This window comes from Canis aureus, chromosome 5 (genome assembly GCF_053574225.1).
Source record: "Canis aureus isolate CA01 chromosome 5, VMU_Caureus_v.1.0, whole genome shotgun sequence".
NCBI classification, from domain to species: domain Eukaryota; kingdom Metazoa; phylum Chordata; class Mammalia; order Carnivora; family Canidae; genus Canis; species Canis aureus.
Window position 1 is genome coordinate 83,680,289 of NC_135615.1, and position 22,535 is coordinate 83,702,823.

At 42.6% G+C, this 22,535-nt stretch overlaps 1 protein-coding gene and 1 long non-coding RNA gene across 5 annotated transcripts in view; one reads left to right on the forward strand and one right to left on the reverse strand.

Moving 5' to 3' along the window:
* Positions 1-22,535, reverse strand: part of KAZN (kazrin, periplakin interacting protein) — a 1,010,042-nt gene that overhangs the window by 507,069 nt on the left and 480,438 nt on the right. The window lies entirely within an intron of this gene.
* On the forward strand, positions 4-21,641 carry LOC144313540 (uncharacterized). Its single transcript, XR_013379176.1, has 3 exons — positions 4-94; positions 9,417-10,240; positions 20,954-21,641. It is a non-coding gene; the product is annotated as an uncharacterized LOC144313540 (long non-coding RNA).

Sequence of the window (22,535 nt, forward strand, 5' to 3'; positions counted from 1 at the left end):
CCTCTCTAAGCTCACGTACGTTATTGTTCTGGTGACTGTATTCATCCCGAAGTTCGAAAACCTCCTGAAAAGTCACAGAAATTCAAGTTCTAAGGTAGTGAAATAGCTGATTTACTTTTGCGAAACGGTTCCCCTTTGTAAATGACTCAGTACCGTTTGCTGCTATTCACATCTCTTTAGGTTTTTTTTTTTTTTCTCTTTAGGTTTTTTATAGCTGATTTTTTTAAAAGATTTTTTTTCTCTTCCGTAACAGAATTAGGTAAAACATTAAAAAGGAACAAACTATAAGTGCAATAAAACACCCAATCCCTTATATCTCTCATAATTGAGATTCAATTTCCTTTTCTCCTCTGTCTCTGCTTATTAGTCAGAATCCCAGAGTGAAAAAGGGTGGAGTTGGTGTTTTATTGCTATCAGACTTGGAGAGAGAATGAGGCTTATGGGGTTTTCTGTACCTCCTTTGTGCATGCTCCGTAATTGCCTAGCGTTCTTTTGGTGGATATTCAATACCAGTAGATTGAATCTTGGCAGAGTTGGAAAATAAAACACAATGTTGCATTCAAGTATATGTAATACTTGAGTCTAAGCAAAAAGAATGATAAAGATTATTCCTCAGTTGTCAAGTCCCAAGATCAATGCAAGGAAACCGAGCCAGCAGCTGTATGGATTCGCACAAAGTTGTTTCTGCAGCTTCCTCCTACTTTCTCGGTTGGAATTCCAACCCTTTTGCTAAGCTTTTAAAATGCTGATGCTACATGTTCTGCTAGGAATAGCACGCATGTGAATGTCATGCTTTGCACTCAGGCACACGCTCATTTTCACATATGTCTCATTGCCGAAGAGATGCTTCAGCATGATTTAGAGTCTTTGCCAAGCTGTTTTAGAGACGAAAATTTCAAGGGAATAAGAAATTAGGTGTCTCTTCTTTGTCACTGTTCCTCATCTGTCATTTTAAACAAATGTATTCAGAAGTGATCAGGGACTTCTAGGACCATAATAATTAACGTCTTTCAAGAAGCTGCTCTTGTGTCCAAAGGAAACACCTTACTTTTCTCTGGCCTTTACGAAAATAAAAATATCAAGGATTATATAAACTCTCTTGCCTCCTAACACCTCATTTACTAGTCTTTGAATATCAATCTGAAGAATATATTCACATGCCTAAGCACCCCTCAACAATACATGATTTATTTCCTTCCCCCACAGAATTTTCACATTCCTTCGCGTACTTTCTGTATAGTTTCAAACATTCCTTGTTTCCATTTTGATTCTTGATAAGCAAGGAGGAAAGATTCAGAGCATTTTTCCTCATTAGATTCACAGCAGGGATTTTTTTTTTTTATATAGAAACTACAGCAGAGTTTGATTGTGTGTGTGAACTAGCAACCAGCAGCTCCTTTAAAGCCTAATTTATTAAACACACACACACACACACACACACACACACACGGCAACAAGGATCTTTCTTCTTCATTCTCTTGACTCGGTGAAAAGTGAGTCTGTGAAAATAAACAGCAAGTCTTGGGAAAATCCTGTCTAATAAACTCAAAATGCTGGATCAAGTAAAACATACTTTTAGAAAAAGTCCTGGACTATTAAGAAAAGGAAAAAGAAAGGAAGATATAACATTTCACTCCAAAGAACCCACAATTCAAAGAAAAAATGTTGCTTCCATTGGCTCTGAAGACAATGATGGAGAAGGGAAAACCCTTTCCTTCAAATATTCTAATTCCCAGGTGCATTTTGCAAGCACTTGAATCAGCCTGCAAGACCTGAAGGCAATTTTATTTTCTAGAAACCCTCTTCAACCCTAATTTCCTAACCAAGTCAATGGTGGATCTCTGAGTTACACGTTCCTGGGCATCTCATTTCCTCCTGATTTCCTGAGGCTACCTCTAATAAAGAAAGAGAGATAGAGAGACCCAGAGACTCACAAGGCACCGAATATAATCACTTCTGTCAAACTAAAATTCTGACTCCTACTAATTCACTGTGACCGATCACTGGGAATTCAAGAATAAGCTGGATCTACACTGTTAATTTAAATTATTCCAATGTGCCCCATCTACCAGAAAAGAAACTAACAGGAGTTTCTTTTCTTTGCCTGGGGGTGTGGACTGAACCATCTGGCTCAAGGGGGGTGGTAGTATGCACGAGATGTGGAGTTTGATGGAAACTAGGGCCTGGAGCCCCTGCCCTGATCTGTGGTTCTAGCCTTCCTCTGCTGCTTTCCAGGTCTGATTGAGCCACAATGATTACTGTCACAGGGCTTCTTTATGGTTTTCTTTTAATCACCAAGCCTGGATAAAATTGCCTATTGATTGACCTTAAATGAAAACTACTTTAACCTGGGAACTCCATTAAAAAAATAATGCAAGAGGCCATCTCACTACCAGCTCGTGGTTAACCTGACTGCCTGGGAATTAATGATGCATACCATTTTGGGGAGACTCATAATTCCTTCCTGGTTTAAATATTTATCTGAACTCCTGAAACTCTGTTATGTCCTCCTTCTCCACTAGCCTACATTTCATTTCTTCTTTCCTTCTCAGAGAAGTGAGTTTTTGTTTTCCCTTCCTCAGAATCAGATTCACTGGTGCTCACTGAGCCCCAAATTCTAGTGGGTCTGCTGGGAGGGACATTTCCTTGTCTTGCCTGCCTTTCTACACCACCCAGCGTTGTCCCTATCAATGACCAAAAATGCAACATGCTTTCTGTAGTTTCCTTTACCACTATACCAAATACATTTCAGTATGTACTAGAAGGGGTCACCATTGGGAAGAAATTGTCCACTCCAGATTTATTTACTCCAGAAGAATCCTAGAAAAGATGCCTGCTGGAGATTTTGGCTTTGCATGGAGAACAGATTGATTCAGGATGTCAGAGGGCAAGGGGACAGAGGATCTTATCCAGTGTAGAGAGGCACGGTAAGAATCTCTAGTTCTCCACACTAGAGACAGGGCCAGACACTGTGAATACCAACCTGTCACCCGCCTTGTGTACCTGGAAGGAGATATGAAGGACACCCAAATGGACAATGAGAAGAACTAAGCGGAATTCAACATTCCATCAGTTACTGCACAGGAAGCCTGGATCAGTCGGGTCTCACTGAGAGAGACCAAAGTAAGGGAGTAAAAACCCAAACTCCATGACATAGACCATATGAAAAAAACAATACTTTGGGAAAAGAAAGAAGGCAGCATCTAATCCCCCTTCCATCTCACCTGTAGACAACATGCTTCTACTATGTGCTCTGATATCACTCCACATGTGTTCTATCCATGGTACTTGTCATATATACTAAAATTTCTTATATAATTGTTTGGTTTCCCCATTCAACTCTACCATCTGTGGGGATAGAGATTTGCTGGCCATGGGATTGCCTCCTGAAGCCTAGCTCAGTCCTAGGTACTGGAAAGGCAGTCAATAAATTTCATTGTTAATGAATGAATGAATGAATGAATGAATGAATGAAATATCCATAATGCTCAGAAGAAATATATGCTTCTGAAAATGATTTACTCTAGGAACCAGAAGAAAAGTTTAGAAAAAGCCAAAAAGACATGACCTGTGAGGAAAAGGAGTAGGACATCCTAGGAGGGAAGGAGCAGAGGATGAAGAATGTCTGAGGCACAAATGTGACCCGGAGATGAGAATGGGGAAACAAGAAAGTCTTGAAAGGAAACAGAGTTGAAGTATTTGAATGAACGTTCATGTTGAGAGGGGAAAGGACAGACTTGACACTGCAAAAACCAAACCAATGACCTTGATGTGAATTTGAGCAGCTCTTCCAGAATGCAGAACAAGACAAAAATCTATAAAGAAAGAGGCTACAAGAATACAATATATAAGACACCTTCCTGGAACTGGAGAAGTTCCTGGAAACTTAGGGAACAGATGAAAATCTTCTATCATGTTTCAGGCCATTTTAATGAAAAGTGTAGCATTTCCAGACAAATTGTGGTAAAACTTATTATCATAAGGATAAGGATGAAAATCATACAAGTAGGAGTCTGAAACAAGAGGAGACAAGATGCATTGTGGGGAAGGAGGGCTACTCCCTATTCCTCTTGTCCCACCCTGCACTCTTCCTCAAGGCTGTGGAGCAAGTTACCTGAGGGGCGAGCTAGGAGATGAAGGAGGCCTGAGTAGCTGGCCCTTTCACCCTCCCCCAGTCTTTGAGATCTGCCTACCTGCCAAGGTCAGCTTCCCCACCCAAATCATTCTCCAGCACTGTCACCACTTAGGCTGTATACTGCTTTCCTCATTCATTCTTTCAGCCAATATGCATTGAGTGCCTGCTTGGTGCTAAGCTCTGTACCTTGTGCTTATTCTGTAGACAAAGTTCTTGCCCTCAAGTAGCTCACCACTAGGTAGGGAGATAGACAATAATCAAAGACAATGATAGGTGTACACACAACAGGGTCAAGCAGTGCTAAGAGCTAGGAGGCAAACAAAGCAAAGCAAAGAAAGGTATTGAGTAGGAGGGAGGGAGGGGTCCTGCCTCATGGAGAGGGTGGTCAGGGAAGACCTTAACGATGAAGCAACATTCAAAGATGCCTGAAATAGATGGGTGGTGAGCTAAGCAGGCATCTGGGGGAAGAACATCCAGGCAGAGGGAATAGTGTGCAAAGGCCCTGAGGAAGAAGCATCCTTGGCCTGTTTGAGGAAAGTTGAAGCCAGGAGGTTGGAGCTTGGGCAAAGCAAGGTAGAGAGAAGGCTTGCTGAGGTAGTGGAGGTGGGGTGTCAGTTTATGTGGGAGCTAGGGACGATGGAGGGAGCTTTGGATTTTCTTCTAGGTGTGATGAGGAGCTGTTGGAGGGGCCCTCCCTCATGACACTCTCCACCATTTGAAATTATCGTGTGCTTTTTACTTGTCATCATCTGCTCCCTCCTCTAGAATATAAGCTTTGTGACCACAACTACTCTTTACATCTCCCTTACTGTTGCTCTCCCAATCTCTAGAGTGACACCTGATATGGAGAAAGTGCTGAAAAATTATTTATTGACAGAATGAATGAATGAAATAAAAACTATAAGTAGGCAGATACTATGAAGTAGAGAAAAAGAGTAGAGGAGACACAGCTAATTTCTTGACTTAATGGTGGTGCTGCAGCATGGGGTCCCTCAAATTCCATGGGGTCTGGAAGCTCAGACTCTGAGGCCCAGCTGATCGACTCTCCTTGGGTTATCTTGTGTGCACGCCTGCATGACTAACCTGTCACGTCTGAGCAAACCTGCTGGCCCCTCTATCTGGGAGCTACTACTTTCCCACATCTGCCCACAGCAGTGCCTAATTCAATCTGAGTTGTCATGCATCCCTCTGGCAGGTTTTCTCTTCTTTCTCATCTTTATCCCAGGGACCTGATCCAGTGTTTTGCCATATAGGCAAGTGGCCAATATTTATGAAATGTCTAACTGAACTGAGATGCTGAAAATCAATGATACAGAAAGATTGAAAGTGGAGAGATAGGCAAAAGTAAACAAATACAGGCAAAAAGATTTTTTAGAAAAGCAGGGTTGGTGATATCCATTTCAGACAAAATAGAATTCAAGAAGGGAAATGCATTAGTAAACAGGACAAAGAGGGACATTTATACAGATAAAAGGTATAATCACAGCATTTATAAATAGCCAAGCACTGCCCATGTGTCGGATAACATTCGACACCCACTCCTAATTAAAAGGGGGAGAAAACCTGTTTGCGAGCTAGGAATATAAGTCCACTTAATAAGTGTGATAAATACTGTCTAGCTCAAGCCAGCAGCTACCATAGTTAATGGTGAATACAGAAGGTATTTTCATTAAAATTAGGTGAAAACCCAGTATCCCTGGTGATATCAAGAGATTCGTTGTTAATCTCTTAAGAGTTAATCAGTGTTTGATAAAGTGGATGGATTAAGTATAAAATAGAGAAACAGCAATAGCTTTGCTTATATCCACAAAAACCAGTTAGAATATCTAAAGGGGGGAAAACCCATTTTCTTAATTGCATTAACAAACCCAAGATACCCTAGAAAAAATAGGTTAAGAAATGGGTAAGATCCCCTTTTATTCTGGATGATGAAAACTAGAAATCTTTTTAAGATACACAAAATAAGATATGAGAAATGCACATATTTATCTAGAGGAAAAAATCTATGAAGTTTGTGACAATGTCAATATTCTTCAAATAAATGAATAAATCCAGTATCTTCTCAATCATTTAAAAGGCGAACTGCAAAAGGAGAAAATTGTAACTAATGCAGGAAAAGGATAATTTTTTTCCTTATATAAGGAGCTCTCAAAGATCAAAAAAAGGGGCTTTCACTCATTAGTAGAACAAAAGGGCAGAAGATAGGAACAGACAGTTCACGAAGGAGGTCAACTTGACTGGTAATCAAAGAAATTAGCAAATCAAGTCACTGCCTTTTTATGCCAATCAAGCTGTCCAAGATGAAAAAGACAGAAGGATGGAGAGGCTGAGAAGATCTATGTCTCCCTCCTCCGTGGCCGCTGGTGGCTTAAAGTGCTACACTCTTTCTCAGAAGCAATTTGACAATAGATACCAAGGATTTAAAATGAGTTCACATCCTTTGACAAAGAAATTCCCTTCCCATGAAGTCTGTCCTAGAGAAAATAGATATGTGGGCAAAGATTTATAGACAAAGACATTTATTCCTGGGAGGGATTAATATTAAAATCACATTTTGAATAACATTTGAATTATGAGAAAGTTCTTCTGAAGTACTGTTAATTTTAAAAAGGGATTTTGAAACAGTTTATTCCATTTGATCCCAATTTATATAGGTATATAGGACAAATATAGGTGTGTAACATATATACACATAGAATATATATGGACGTATAGAATAGACAAACAGAATATGTGTGGATACACGAAATCCCAAAATACCACCAGTGATTATCTCTAGTGGGATTATGGGTAATTCTTATTTTTGTAATAGTCTTCTATATGTTTTTTACTTTGCCAAATTTTCTACAATGAATAGGAGTTACCTCAATAATAAGCAAATGCTCTTATTGGTTTAAAAAAAATATGAGAAAAAATATCAGAACCAATAATTGCCTAAAAATGTGGCTCTCAAGGTGAGCATGGGACAAAAGTTAACTCTAGTGATATGTCTGTTCCTCTCTCTCTCAGCTCAATTCAGAAAAATGTATCCCAATTTTAGACCCACTCCCAAGGCCTCACTCTTAGGAGCTCTGTTTGGAATTGGGGCCCCCTTCTTCTGTTTTGTGTATTCATAACTGACAGAGGTAGGAAAGAAAAATTTATCCTGGAAGGAAAATTAGATCGAACACTGAACATTTCATATTAAGCCTGGAAATGATGATAACTCTATGTATTATTGTTTAAATAAATCTATTAATCATTAAAAGAAAAGATCATTGCAATAAGCATTTACCACAATCCTTACTGTGAAAAAGGTGTAAGGCTGAGGACAGTGAAGCAGAATCCAGAAGATACGGATCCTGTCCCAAGTGCAGAATTATCAAGTGAATAAGATGGATTCCAACTTGGAAGGCCATAAAACATGGCAGACCGGGCAAAGAGAGACTGAGAAGCCAAAGGCAGATGGACAGGACTAGAGGGGCAGAAAGAAACATTTCACACCTGTCATATCACAGGACACACAGTGAGACAGAGAGGCGGAGAAGATTTTCTTGCATCCCTTCGAGGGACAGAATTTTGAGGGGTTGGAAGGAGGATGGGCATGATGAAGCGAGCAGCCAACACTGGCAGAGTGCTTACCGTGAGCAGGGGCTGTGCTGAATGCTTAGGTGTGCTGTTTCATTCAACCCTCTGACCCAGCTCATGAGGGTGGTGCTATGACGAACCCCATGTTTTCGATGGGGACACAGAGGCCCACTAGTTTGAACAATTGCCTGTGTCTCCACACACGGAGCAAGGCTTTGAGTCCAAGCAATTTCACCTCTCAGCACTTTTTCCTCTGCCGAGAAGAGCATGCGTGTGTGGGCCAGAGCTGAATTGTTCAAGGATGTGAGAAGCCAGGAATGTCACCCTTATCTTTTTCAATATCCTATCCCCCTTCCTTCTCTCCCACCCTAAACAGCCTTGAGCCTCTCCTCTAAACAAGTGACTAACGAGTAGCTATTTAAAGAGTATGTGTTGAAGACACGCCATGTTATTAGCTTCGATATGACACTGAAGAGTCTTAGGTCTGGGCCTCTGGAGAGCCTGGAAGGGGGAGAGATTTCCTTCACGAAGGCTCTTCTTTAATTCCTGTTCTCTGTTAATTTGATAAGTGCTTCCTGAGTAGGTAATATGCTAGAACAGTGTGCCAGGTGCCAGGGATGCCCTCGCATCTCCTTAGGCAGAATCTTCTGGTCCGCACCTCTCCTCTGAGCCCACGGCCCACATGAGCTCTATATTGGAAGTGTCATGGGGATGTGTCATCCTCAACACATCCCAAACAGAATCAGGAGCTCTCTGCCAAGCCTCCTGTTCCTTCAGGGATTTCTTTCCGGGCGAAGATGCTACCCAGATGCGCGAAGCTAGAACTGACTATCTTCCCTGCAGCATCTGATCCATTCCCAAATCTTATTCAGTCTAACCTCCAGAATAGCTACTGCTGTCACCTGCACTGCCACCAGCTCAGTCCCAGCCACCACTATGTGTCTCCTGGACAATCGCAATAGCTTGCTTGACAGTATTCCTGCCTTCATTCACTTGTCACACAGAGAGAGCCTATCACTCCCTCTCCTTAAACACCCCAGATGTTTCCTTTACATTTGGACAAAGACAAAACAAAAGTCTTTGGCTCCAGCCCCCATTTAGCCTATTCCCTTGTCTCTCCCTATTCTCCTCATTACACATTGAGTATGAAGGCAGAGAAATACGTGGGCATCTGCATTCTAGGCTGTTAACATTGGTCACCTTGAGATGTGAGGCTGGAGGTGGGTGGAGATTTCTTCAGTTATAAATAAAGATATAATTGACTTGTAACATCACATTAGTTTCAGGCGTACCATATCATGATCCAATATTTACATACATTGCACAATGATCACCATCAATAAGTCTAGTTCGCATCCATTGCCGCACAGAGTTACACATCTTTTTTTAAGGTTATCAAAAGGCACAGCATTCTGCTTATAAAATAAACAAATCCTGGGGTTGTAACGTACAGCATAGTGACTATACATAGTAACGCTCTATTGTCTATTTGAAAGTTGCTGAGAGAGTAGATCTTAAAAGTCCTCGTTACAAGAAAAAAAATGTATAACTATCTCTTCTGTTGATGAGTTGTTGTGCACACAAGTTAACTGTGTAATATCAGAAAAAGGAAATTAATGACATAGGTTTCCATGGGGTCCATTACTTAGAGAATGATTGTCTATCAGTCGTATGGAAAACTTCGTTGTAATGATATTTGCCTTCTCTTTCCCAGGTCACACAATACAGAAAATAAGGTGGTGGCCTGAGCACTCATACTAAGGTTGGATCAAGAGCTTTCAACCAAGTGTAGAAGCAAATAGTAACCCTGTTGATTTAGCCCCAGCATCCTAAATTGCCATAAGAAAATTCACTACTCTAGCTGTTAGTGCTGATTTATGGAATCTCATTTAGATCATTTTTAGCCCCACCAAAAAAAAAAAAAGTTGGTCTCCCTGAATACACATGCAGCTGATGGATCCTTCCATTTCAACTTGGCCACCAGCAAAACCACACTGAATGTGAATAACTGCTTCAGATAAAATGACAGAAGCCGTAATTTATAGGAAGCTCCCCATGAATTTAGGAGAGAGGTCAAGCTGATGGCGCATCAAGTATGATATTATGCCTGGTGCTTCCCAGTGGTCAGTACGTTTGGAATCCGGCCAGGTGGTTCTGTGAACCTCACCACAAAGGAAAAAGGACAGTATTCTCCTCCCAAACCAGAAGGTATTACAGGCATGGTGTCAACTCTTATTACCTAGTTAAAAATTGATTATCAAAACGTCTATCTGCCGAGTCTATCTGACTCAACCATCTTCACTGCACATTATCTTTTATGGATCTTAAATGTAGGAGCTATTAAAACGGCCAGTTCCTCTTATAAAACAACACAGAGGGAAAGGAAGGATGTTTCCCCGAGAGCTTCTACATGAGAAACAGGCAGTGGTGGAACAGTCAGCTACAATCCTGAATTTTCATCATGGAATTTTATGTCCCATCTTTAATTTACTTTCCTGGAATCTGGAGTCGGCACCAGGATTTCAACCACAAGCCTTGGTAAGTGGGGACTGGGAGTTTCACAGCATATATCATGTTCAGAATAATTTCATCTATGACCTACCCAGTGGGTCTTTTTTTTTAAGACTTTATTTATTTATTCATGAAAGACCCACAGAGAGAAGCAGAGACGTAGGCAGAGGGAGAAGCAGGCTCCCCATGGGGAGCTTGATGTGGGACTCAATCTGAGGACCTGGGATCACACCCTGAGCTAAAGGTAGATGCCCAACCACTGAGCCACTCAGGTGCCCCTACCCAGTGGGTCTTAACTGAATTGGTGGAATGGAAGAGTGAGGAGTTCTCAAAGTTCCATCCATTAATTGGAGTCAAACTATCTGAAATGGTAAGAAATCACAATTTCTTTAAAGCTATTTTTCATTTATTTTTACATGGGTATGTAATTCCCGGCACATGAAGGTCTTAGAGCAGGATGGCTGGAAAACTGTCCTCTGACGGCATATCTGGATTCCTTCAAAGTAGGCGGGACTAGAAATGTTGACAGAGATTTTAAGATGGTAAAGAGTGAAATGTGAGACTTGGTGTTTCTTTGAATGCAAAGCGTCCATAAAGGGATATGTCACGTAATACCCTCAAGGTTGCTTGTTTCATGGGTGACTCTGGCTCTCATTTCAGTGGCTTTGGTCTCTCGTCGTTTTTCTCTCTCCTATCCTGCAATCAGTGTTGGCAAATCATTTGGACTATGTGAGCAACTGATGGGCAGATGTACAATAGACGGACAATTCTATCCCTTCCAGGATTAAAACCTTTTGCGGTGTAACTTTGCACTACCTCCTCATTATGTGTGCGTGGGGTGGGGGTGGGCGGTGGGTAATCCTGTCCCATCTCTTTGAGCTAAGTCATGACATTGGTTTTGGCCAAGGGGATGGTAGCAAACAGGAGACAAGCAGAAACTTGATGCATTTCTGCATTCCCACTCACTCTTTTGCTTTTGCTGGGGAAGCGTGCCCGGGCTGGCCTGCTGGGGGAATAAGATCCGTGGAGCAAAACCGAGACAACCCAACAGAGGCCCCAGACATGAGAGAGCCCTGCTAAGATGGCAAGACTGCCCGGCTTCCCTGCAGCTGACTGTTGACGTGGGAGTGGGTCCTGCTGAGCCCAGCCTCAGATCAGCAGAACCAGTCAGCCAGCCCACAGAACTATGAACCAAAACAAATGTTTACCATATGCCACTGAGGCCTTGTGGTTGTTTGTTATGCAGCATCATTGGAAAGATAGTTAACCGATACAGGTTGTAAGTCATTTTCCCCTTGTATTTGTCTCGAGGAAGAAATACAAGCACAGAATATCTCCCACGGACAAGTTGTTCTTTCGTTCCTTCTTGGACTGGTTGATGTTTTATGTCAGGGAGCGCTCTCTGCTGCTCTGAGCCCCTGACTTTGGGTTGTGAGCACCCCTGTGATGTTTTTGCTTCTTTCTGAAGTGCAAGTGAGGGATCTGCTCTGGTGCACGAGAAAAGGCAGGCCCCATTCTCTATCTTCATGTGAATATTGGTGGTTTTAATATTCTTATTTTGATAGAAAATGGCCTGGAGTTTGGATGGGTTTTATTGTTGGAAGAGATATCATATTTGAGATCCTGAGGGATTCTAACAGCCGAAGTGTAAACTTGGATGGAAACAGAATCAGAATAATAATTGCTAATGTCTGTAGTGTGTATCAGTATGCCAGAAAGGAAGGCTTAGAGAAGCTCCTGGCTTCTGTTCATTCATCTAAGCCTCTGGATAAGTTTTTTTTCAAATAAGAACTAGCATTATCCCCATTTTACAAGTGAGACTAACCCAAGGATAGTTGCCCAGTTAGTGAGTAAGATCGGTCCAGCTCGTTGGATGCCAGAGCCCATGATCTTGATCACAAAATTATATTGGCTTTTATCAGGTAGGAGCACATGGGGGTCACCTGCTTAATGCTTAATCCATAAACCAAACCCGCTCTTTTGCCCTCTCAGCATGCCAGTGAGGTTCCACCATGGGCTGGCTAAGGATTCTCATGAATCTTTGCCACCAGGACCAACAGCAACTCCATCCAGACCCCTCCAACCACCCTTGCCCCAAGATCCCTCCCTAACTCCTTCCCTTCTAATGAGGATATTTACCTGCATTAATCAGATGCCTAGCATGAAACAAGCTCTCAAGTTTCTATTTAGCATGTACAACCTCTCAGAAGGTATTATTACCATGTCTATTTTACAGATGAGCAAATAGGGTAGAAGAGAAAGCAAGTACCTGGTCAGCTCATAAGAGTAGAGCAGTGTCCAATCTTTTAGGATACTAAACTCTACATTTTTTTTTTTTTTTAGGTGAGGGAGACACAGAGAGTGAGGGAGAGAGAGAATCTTAAGTGGGGGCCATGCCCAGCATGGAGCTGGATGTACATGGGGCTGGATCTCATGACCCTGAGATCATGACCTGAGCAGAAATCAAGAGTTGGACACTTAACCAACTGAGCCACCCAGGCGCTCCCTAAACATCCACATTCTTAACCAAAGTTCTATCTACTGTTTCTATATGGAGACTTCTGACTTTGTTTTTGTTCTGGGTATCTATAAGAAATATAGCTCTGCCTTTCCATACCTGAGCATATTTGGGTCTTGGTCCCCTGTTGTGGTAGGAATTTCATCTTGGTCTCCTTTCTACCTGGTCTTTGGCCACCCATCCATCCAGGTCACTGTTGCATCCTCTCTGAGCCATCAAGCATTGCATCAGGCCTGTTCGCTCAGGGCTTCATTTGTGCCACTTTTAGGGAAGTGTTATGCTGTCCCTGGTCACCCTGGGCTGGAGAAAACCATGAGGGTGTCTTGAGGCCATCTGTCTGGACAGTCCATGCAGATACGTACTTTGTTCCTGCACCACTGGGCTTGCAGAGCTCTTGACTGACCTGCAAAACTCAAGTCCTCTACAGCTCTACCTGGATATGGGAGTTCCAGAACATTCCCATAGAGGCAGGGCCCAGGGCTCCTTCATAGGCATCCTCCAGCACCTCCTCTCCTCCATCACACTTTTAAGCACACCCCTTACCTAACATCTTCTCTCATCATAGTTTCTAGTTGTCCTATGCACATATTATCTATTTTTCCAAGATGGTTGGATTTTTTTTTGCCTAAAATAATTAAGTACTACAATAGATGCTTAGTAATTTCAAAATATGCAGTGCTCTGATATTTGAGGCATTGGGCAAAATTAATTTGCAAGTCTTACTCTTGTCATCTAAAAACTTGAGATCAAAAACACATTCCTTAGGGAGCAACTATGACTGCTCCCACTGCCTTCAAAAGTTCAGTGGTAGAATTTGAAACCTGTCCTCTTACTTAGACTAAGTTCTCGTATTTCTTAGAATTTTCCAGAAAATTGGCACTAGCACTGTACCATGGTGTAAATAATTTTAACAACAACAACAACAACAACACTAATAATAATAGCTAGTCTTATTGGGGGCTCAGGATGTGCCTTAAAAGTGTTTTCATCTCCTCAATCATTTCACTCTCACAGAATTTTATGAGGAGGGTGCTTTTATCACCCCCACTTTGCCGATGTGGAAACTAAGTGGGCAGGCACATCGCTCAAGATGACAGAGGATGTAGGAGGCATAGGTAGGATTTGAACTTCGGTGGTTGGACGCTGCAGCCGTCCATCTTAAATATTTGAGGTTGATCTACTCATTACACACTTAACTGGGTTAAAAGGAAAGGAAAGGAAAGGAAAGGAAAGGAAAGGAAAGGAAAGGAAAGGAAAGGAAAGGAAAGGAAGGGAAAAGGGAAAGGGAAAGGGAAAGGGAAAGGAAAGAGAAAGGAAAAAGGGAAGAAATGAAAGGCTACGTGTAGGGAACACAAGACAGGAAATATATGATGGAAAGGCAATGACTGAGTGTACGTTCATTTATCCCACATTATTCGTCAGTGTAAGTACCTTCTCCGCTCCCCCCACGCCCTTGTACATGCGTGCAACCTCTATGTACAGTCCTCACACAGTTTTCATGACACCACCCTGCCACTGTGTTCCTATGTGTCTATCTCCCTTGCGAGAGTGTATGTGAACCGAGGGCAGAGATGGCTCCCCTTTGAGCCAGGGGCTCAGTAAATGTTTGCTATGGGCTGTGGCCCCCTGTGCACAGTACAGGGAATGGTCTTCTTTCCAGATTATAGGGGACAGCTTCAGTTGGCTGCCCTTGCCCCCAGGGTTGATACCTGTCTGTAAGCACAGAGGAGGAGAGGATGATGCCCTCTGTGACACTTGAGGACAGGCTGTATTGATAGTCTCATCCTGATTCAGCTGTCTCTGTCCTTCTGTATGACTTTCCAGCACTGGTCACACAGATGTCCCAAGGCACGTCAGGTATTTTTTATCTCATTTTCTTATGTTGTGTCTAAAGTGGTAACTCAGCTCTTTGGCTGTCCAACAAATGTTTGTTGAATTGAATTTACTATCAGAGCTGTCACCTTCTTGATGGACACCTGGAAAAATGGTTGATGCGTCCTTAAACAATTGTGAACAGATGGTCCAGACTATTTGGATTGGGATCTAGTGAGATAGCAAACCAAGATGCCTTGCATAATGTGGGTTCTGCTTCTCCCTAAAGACTCTGTCCTTTTAAGTTGCCAGGGCCACTTTCTGTTCACTAAGTCTACACGGAAGCTTTTGTGCATGATTCCAACAAGCCAGCTGTTCAGCAATGCCTCTTGTGTTCTCCCTGGGAATTTGGGAAGCCAAGAGGGAGTGGACCATTTATGTCAGTATGCCCAGTGATCTCACTGTCTAAGTAGTAGGGGAGGGGAAGCTCCTCAACTGGCAATAATTATTTTTTAAAATGTGTAGGAGCAATGATAGGAATATGGACAGGGTGATAACTCTGCCTGGAATCATCAGCTCCTGTTTCCCATAAGCAGCAACCTTGACAATATTCTTTTGTATTGACTGGCTTTTCCTTCTTTCTGGATTCATTTCCCTGCTTATCCACTCCTTTTTTCTAGGATGTCCTTCCAATTAACCATCCAAGCCCTTGCCTCTCAGGCTCTGGTTTCAAGAGAACCAAAATTGAGACACATTCTGACCATAGTTGAGTCTGGATGTGGTTGAAATTGGCAGGGAGACCAGCTAGGTGGCTAGGGTACCACCAGTTCTGTGAGACATTATGAAGACCTGAGTTAGAATATTCACTGTAGAGCATGAGGTAAGCATAGAGGCTAGTGACACATGGGAAGCAAAATGGGAAAGAGGTACCTATAGATTAGGTGAGGAAGAATCTATGGGTTGGGAAGGAAGAGTAAGAATAAAGTAAAATGCTAAAGAAGAGAAAGGTTATTTTAGTTTCAGACATCTTGGGTTTGAGGCATATATAGGAAGAGGTTGTCCCACAGGGAAAGACAAAAATAGTGACCTTTTTGATTTTTCATTCATCCCATCCCCTTGAGCACTTGAATTGCCATCTGTCCAACCATCCATCCATCCATCCATCCATCCATCCATCCATCCATCCACCCATACATACATACGTATGTACGTACATACATCCATTCATCCTCTGTATGTTGGGTGCTTTGTATGTACTAGGAAATGTTCCCAGCCCTGGGGATGGCCATGGTCCAGATTCTCTAGAAAACAAAGCTTGAGGCAAAGATTAAAATGCTTATGTTTCATTCGGGAGGCGCAAACTCAGGGCAGCAAGAACGGCAGCAAGGAAGTGAGACGAGTAAGAACGTGAGTGATGTGTTATTGTGCTGACTTTCACTTAAGGACGAGCCACGGAGAGATAGAGACGAGGCTAGTTGCTCAGCAGATTCATCCACTTGGCAACAGACTTCTCTGAATGGCATGCAAGAAGAAACCATGCCTCAAAGAAGTTTCTGGGAGCAAGAAAGGAGAGATGCTCTCTCTGATGATTCCTCCTATCCCATTTGGTTCCTGTTTCCCATTCGTCACAGTTTGCCCCATGGAGAGTCAACTCTACTGGATGTCCTGCCCTTCAGCTGGACTGTCCCTCTGATGGTTGCTCAGGAAGTCAGATCCCACTCGCCCTGCACGGTGTGCTCTTTCACATCAGGAAGTGGCAGGGACTCTGGGGCACGAGCCTCGTTAGTCTGAGGCAGAAGGCCAACCCACGTGGGCTCAACGGGGCTTAGTAGGGCACGGTGGACGCTGTATGGGAACCAAATGGCTGGAGGCTCCAAGGGAATCAGAAAATATGCCAAGATTTTGTCTGATACGGGGTAGAGCCGAAACAAGACAAGACTTTGGCCCGATGAAAAGTAAACTAAGAGACACAGAGAGAAAAAAGGTGAGATACCTTAGTTAGCCCTTTTCAGGCTGGTGACCTTTGCGTCGAAACGTGAATGACGAAGAAGGGATGGCCACATGCCAGCCAGTCTTTCGAAAGAACATTCCAGGCAGAGGGATCAGGAGGTGTAACAGCCTTGAGGTACAAAGAAGTTTGGTACAGTTGAAGAACAAAGCGGATGCCGCCGTAGCTACAGAAAAGCAAACTAGGGTGAGTGGAAGGACGTAGGCGGGAATTGGGTCATGGAGAGTGGAGCAAAGCATTGGAAACCCCATTGCCAGGGCAATCATCACATATCCACACATGCCTATCAGTCTTCCACCCAAAACGGGGGTGATGGGGCTTTAGATAGGAATCAGGTGGGCGGGGATGGCCGCATTCAAGAGGGAAGCCATGATTTTGAAGAGCTTTTAAGCAAACTGAAAGCATAATGTCAGAATTGCACTGATACAGTAACTGTTACTTGATAGGAAATCGTCATTATCAATAATTATAACTATATCAAGAAAAGTAATTACTAGTACAAGTTTGGGAAGCTCCTGGCTGTGGACTGCTCATTCTCCATTATTTGCTTTCTGATAGTAATTTCATGATGCTACAGAGCACTGGGTGGGGAAAACATATTTAATCTAATAAAGGTTGCCCTCGCATCTCTCCTGCTCTGTGACATGCCATTTACTGAATCATCCATTATTGCCCAAAGAACAAAGATGAGCTTCACTAAGCAACGGATGATAAAGTTCACTTGGAAATTGGGGAAGAAATTGCAGAACTATTTGAGGCCAAGGGCACCATCATGCACAAAAATCAATAGCTGTCAGGCAACGAGGAGGGAGGGGAATGAATAAACACAGTAAATAATGCTGAGAGATGACTCGGTGCCAAGCAGCCAATCCAGGAGGAGGCTCGGAGTGTGGCAGAGAGCTCCAGGGCTGGAATCAGACCAGCCTGAGTGTGAATCTCTGCTCCACTTGGGCACGTCTGGTATCCTGTGAAAGCCTCAGTTGGCTCCTCTGCACAATGGGAAGAGAAACAGGACCCGCCTCCTGGGTTGCTGGGAGCCCCACACGAGGGAGTGAATACGAAGCTGTTTAATGCTCAAGCCACAGCAGCATCACTGCCCCTGCCCTCCCCCTCCTCTCTCTCCTTCAGTTCAAGGCTTATCAAGGCAACACAAAAGATGGGATAGTGCAGTGAGGAACCTTCCAAAACCTACTTTCTTAGACTGGGAAGAGAGGAATAATAATAATAAAATCCCACAAAATTAGTTAGTGTAAAAAAAAAGATGCCTATTGGGTTTTCGTTTGCCTCACATCATTGACAGTGAAATGAGCTTCTTCCAAGTTATGTTCAAACTAAAAAAAAAAAAGTTTAATTATTCACACATATTCACAAGATCCCTCCCAATATTAAAAAAAACCATCAAAGGGAATTCAGGATTGTGAATTAAAAAAAACTGAAATACTGAATAGTTTATAACACTTCCCACACTGCATCATCTCTTCCTTTCATTAAAAAAAAAAAACTTTAAACATTTGATATAAATGTTTTTGTTTGTGCTGGGTTTTGGTGCAGTCGGAGAGAGTCTTAACAGTTTGAAACTAAGTGATAATAAGGGTGATGAAAAGACACTTGAATAAGTTACAAATTGATATGGAAGATACTGGAGGTAAATAACAGCAACTACTGTGTTCTGGCTCTGGTATAATGAGTCAGGAGGCATTATCCCTTTTATTCCTCATGTCATTTTGATAATGCACATATTACTGTCCTGTTTTTCAGATAAAGAAAGTGAGGCTTACAGGTGAGCTATTTCTTTAAGGTTGCTCTGCTCATGAGGGTGTCAGCTGTAAGATTCTTTGTTTGTTTGTTTTTTTTTTAAAGATTCTATTTATTCATGAGAGACACACGGAGAGAGGCAGAGACAGGGAGAGGGAGAAGCAGGCTCCATGCAGGGAGTGCGATGTGGGACTCGATTCTAGGACCCCAGGATCACGCCCTGGGCCAAAGGCAGATGCTCAACTGCTGAGCCACCCAGGCGTCCCCAGCTATAAGATTCAAAAGGATATTGATCTGGGTCCAGAGTCTGGGCTTTTAATCAGTATGTTCTACTTCCTTGTCCGTCTATCATCCACCCACCCATCCTTCGACCCATCCATCCAACCATCATCTACCATTCATTTTCCATCTATCGTTTATCTGTCTGTCCATCACCCACCCATCCAATATCCATCCACTATCTATCCATCAATGAATCCGTTTGTCCATCCTTTCAGTCACTCATGCTTTTTTTTCATTCCTTCCACTAATTAATTAAGCAATTTATGTTGGTGATGCCTCACACCAACTTCTTAAATCTGTCCCATTTTCTTTCCATTGCCAATGCTAAAACCTAGACCAACCCACCGTCTTCTCTTGCCTGGACAACTGCAGTGGCCTCTTATCTGGTCTCCATGTTTCCACGCTTCCTTCTCTACAGTTCATTTGATCATCACTGCTACCAGAGTGATCTTCCTGGGGAGGCATATTGCTCCCCTAACTGAGGTTCCCCAGTGTATTATCAATGCATTACCAGCCCGCTCTGGCTGTCCCTCTGACACCTCTCTCATTGGCTGCTTTCTGGCTCAGGCCATTCTAGACATGCTGGTCAACTATCTATTCCTCAAACAAGCCAAGGTTGTCCCTGCCTTAGGAACTTTACAATTGCTGCCGCGCCCTGAATGTTCTCCCCTTAAGGGACTCCCTCCTTCTCATTATATAGAACTCAGCTTACAGATATGCTTTTTCTAATCAATTCATTGAAAAAAGAACCCACTCTGTTTGGCATCCCCAAGTGGTCTTCGATATATTGCTGTCCTTTTTTTTCCCTCAACATATATATCCCTATAATAAATTATATTGTTTGGTTGTCTAATCCTCCTCTCTTTAACTTCCTCAGATATACAAATGTACTAGAGGGCAGGAGCCATGTGCAAACTAACACATAACTCAATTCATACATGCTTATTGCTTAACCTACTATGTTCCTGGCCCTGTTGTCCTTGCTGGGATATAATGAAGAACAAGGCATACATGGCCCCTGCTCTTGGAGAGGCTACATCACAGCAAAGAGAGACACAGAGGGGAAACTAGCATAATTGCAGAGAGTGGCAACTGTTGTAAATAAACACAGTGACGTAATAAAGCTGCGGAGACAGAGCGAGACGGTGTGGCTCTAGATCACCTGATCGGTGGAAGTCCCTCTGAGGTGGTGGCATTTGAGCTAAGATGGAGAAAGAAGAGAAGTCAGCCTCTCAAGGAACCAGACTGTCCCACGCAGTGTGAATAACACAGGCCAAGGCACGGAGGTAGACTCAGACCAAGTATATTAAAGGAACGGAAATGAGACCATTGTGACTGGTGTGGCATAGTAGCAGTAGGGCGGTGGCAAGGGGCAGCCATACAGAATGAAATTAGAGGTGGTTGCAGCTTCCATTAGGATGAGGGGTTCTTACGATAGGTTTTCCAGATTTGGCAAATAAAACTACATGATGGCCCCACTTAAATTTGAATGCTACGCGTTGAATTTCAGACCAACAACAGGTAGCTTTTTAGTAGAGGTTTGTACCAAATGTTGCTTGTACTAAAAAGTGTTTGCTGCTAATCTGGCATTTTAATTTACCTGGACATCCTGTGTTTCATCTGGCATCCCTGTTTTAAGACAACACCCCAAATCAGATCAATGTGTGACAATGTTCTAGAATCCCAGATCCGATCATGGAGGAGAATCCAGAGAAGAAATTGGAACAGGCAATTAGTTGAATTATCACTCATTTCCATCTACTTGGGGAAAAGAAAAAAAGACATGAGAAAATTGAAATGTGCATTTATCTCCGGAACATATTAAATAATGATTATTCCAGGCGATTTACTCTCATAATTATGTTAAAACTGAGAGGCCATATGCTTCCCTTAAGGGAGGGACCATATCTAATTGACTTTATATCCCTTCCACAGCATGCAGCACAGTACCTTGCACATATTAGGTCCTTAGTAAATAAGTGTTAATTCATTAAGAAGGAAAGCCAGTTTAGGATTTCCCTTGCTCTGTTCCTATCTCATGGAGAGACATAGATCTCAGGGATTCAAACTGTGATCCCTGAACTTTTCCTACTCTTCCCACTAAATTATGAAGAAGAAAAAAAGAAGCTTCCTTGTTGTCGGCCTAAGTGATACTTGTCAAGATTCAGTTCTCTTCTACTTCCAAGGGTGTGTACGATCATGCTTTTTCCCCTCCAACAAGATGGTGTTGCCTCATGACTGGTTTTGGTTGATGAAACATAAACAGAAATGCCAAAAAAAAAAAAAAAAAACACCCCACCCAGAAACGCCTTGTGGTACTTGTGGGCCAAAGCATTTAATTCTCACCGTCTTTTCTCTGTTGCAGCACGTTGGTGTCATAGGAGGTGGAATCTCATCCGCTTGGGCCCCAGAGAAGCTCTGATGACCAGAGACTCCTCCATCCTGCCCTGAAGATGTAGCATGAACAAGAATTGAAACTTCATTGTTTTAAGCACTGAGCTTTGAGCTTTGAGGGTTGTTTATTACCACAACGAACTGATGGATAGAACCCTAGAGCTTCTGAGAGTCTGTAACACTGTGATATTCCAAATAGGTCTTTAGACCTAAGTTGGGCAATCTCAGAGCCAAGGAACAGAACCATTGTAGCTTTTCTGAACATTTGCCCACAAGCAGAATGCCCTGAGTTTTTCCTTTAGTTCACTCTTCTTACTTTAGGATCAACTCTAAGATACAGCCCACGGGATAGGAGGAGTGAAACTTTTCCCTCGTAGAGTTGAATATAAATGAGCCTGGAAACACCTTGAGGGCAGGAGCTGGTCAACTTTATCCCCAATGATCCTCCTCTTGCACATCCCTGGGTACCTAGTAGTCTGGACAATGGACACATTACTTAGGTCATGTAGCTCATCTGCTCAAAATCCTCTAACGGCTTTTTCATCTTGCTCAGAGCAAAAGCCACAGTGTGTATAATATCTTATTAGGCCTTGTAGGTGATGTAGCTCCTGACTTTCAGATGAGATTATACATACAAGATATTGCTTTATTGGCTTTTATTGCATAGGACATGCATTTAAGGATATGTAATTTTACCCTTTATACCTGAATTTATGTTACTTGTTCTATTATCTTTTCACATAAACGTTTGAAATGCTTTAATATTATAATTATAGAAGCAAATCCCAACTCATATGTGGAATGTAAGAAATGGTAAAAGGGACTATAACGGAAAGGAGGGAAACTGAGTGGGGAAAAAATTAGAGAGGAAGACAAACCATGAGAGACTCCTAACTCCGGGAAACAAACAAAGGGTTGCAGAAGGGGAGGTGGGTGGGGGATGGGGTAACTGGGTGACGGGCATTGAGGAGGGCACATGATGAGATGAGCCCTGGGTGTTATACCATATGTTGGCAAATTTAATTTAAATGTTTTTTAAAAGAAGCAGATGCCAAATTAAGAATTATAGCCAGCTGTATGAGTCAACTATTATGGCATAGCAAGATATCCCAAAATTTAGTGGCTTAAAACAAAGCAAAAAATATTGTCTCATAGGTCCTATAGGTCAGGAGTTTGGGAGAAGCCTAGTTGGGTAGCTCTGATGCCAAGTCTGTTATGAGTTTACAGCTTTGATGTTGGCTAGGACTGTAGTCGTCTAAAGTCTAGACTGGACTTGGAGAATACACTATTCAAGATGGTGCTCTTCCATGACTGTTGGCGGAAAGCCTCAATACCTCACAACACAGCCCTCTCCATAGGGTTGCCTGAGTGTCCTCACAACATAGCGACTGGCTCCCCACAGAACAAATAATCCAAGAGAAAGAAGGGAAGCCACAATGTCTTTTATGACGTAGTCTCAGAAGTCACTCCGTACTATTCCTGCAGTGTTTTATTGGTGATGCAAGTCATCCCCATTCACTGTGGGGCCACCAAAGACATAAACAACAGGAGGT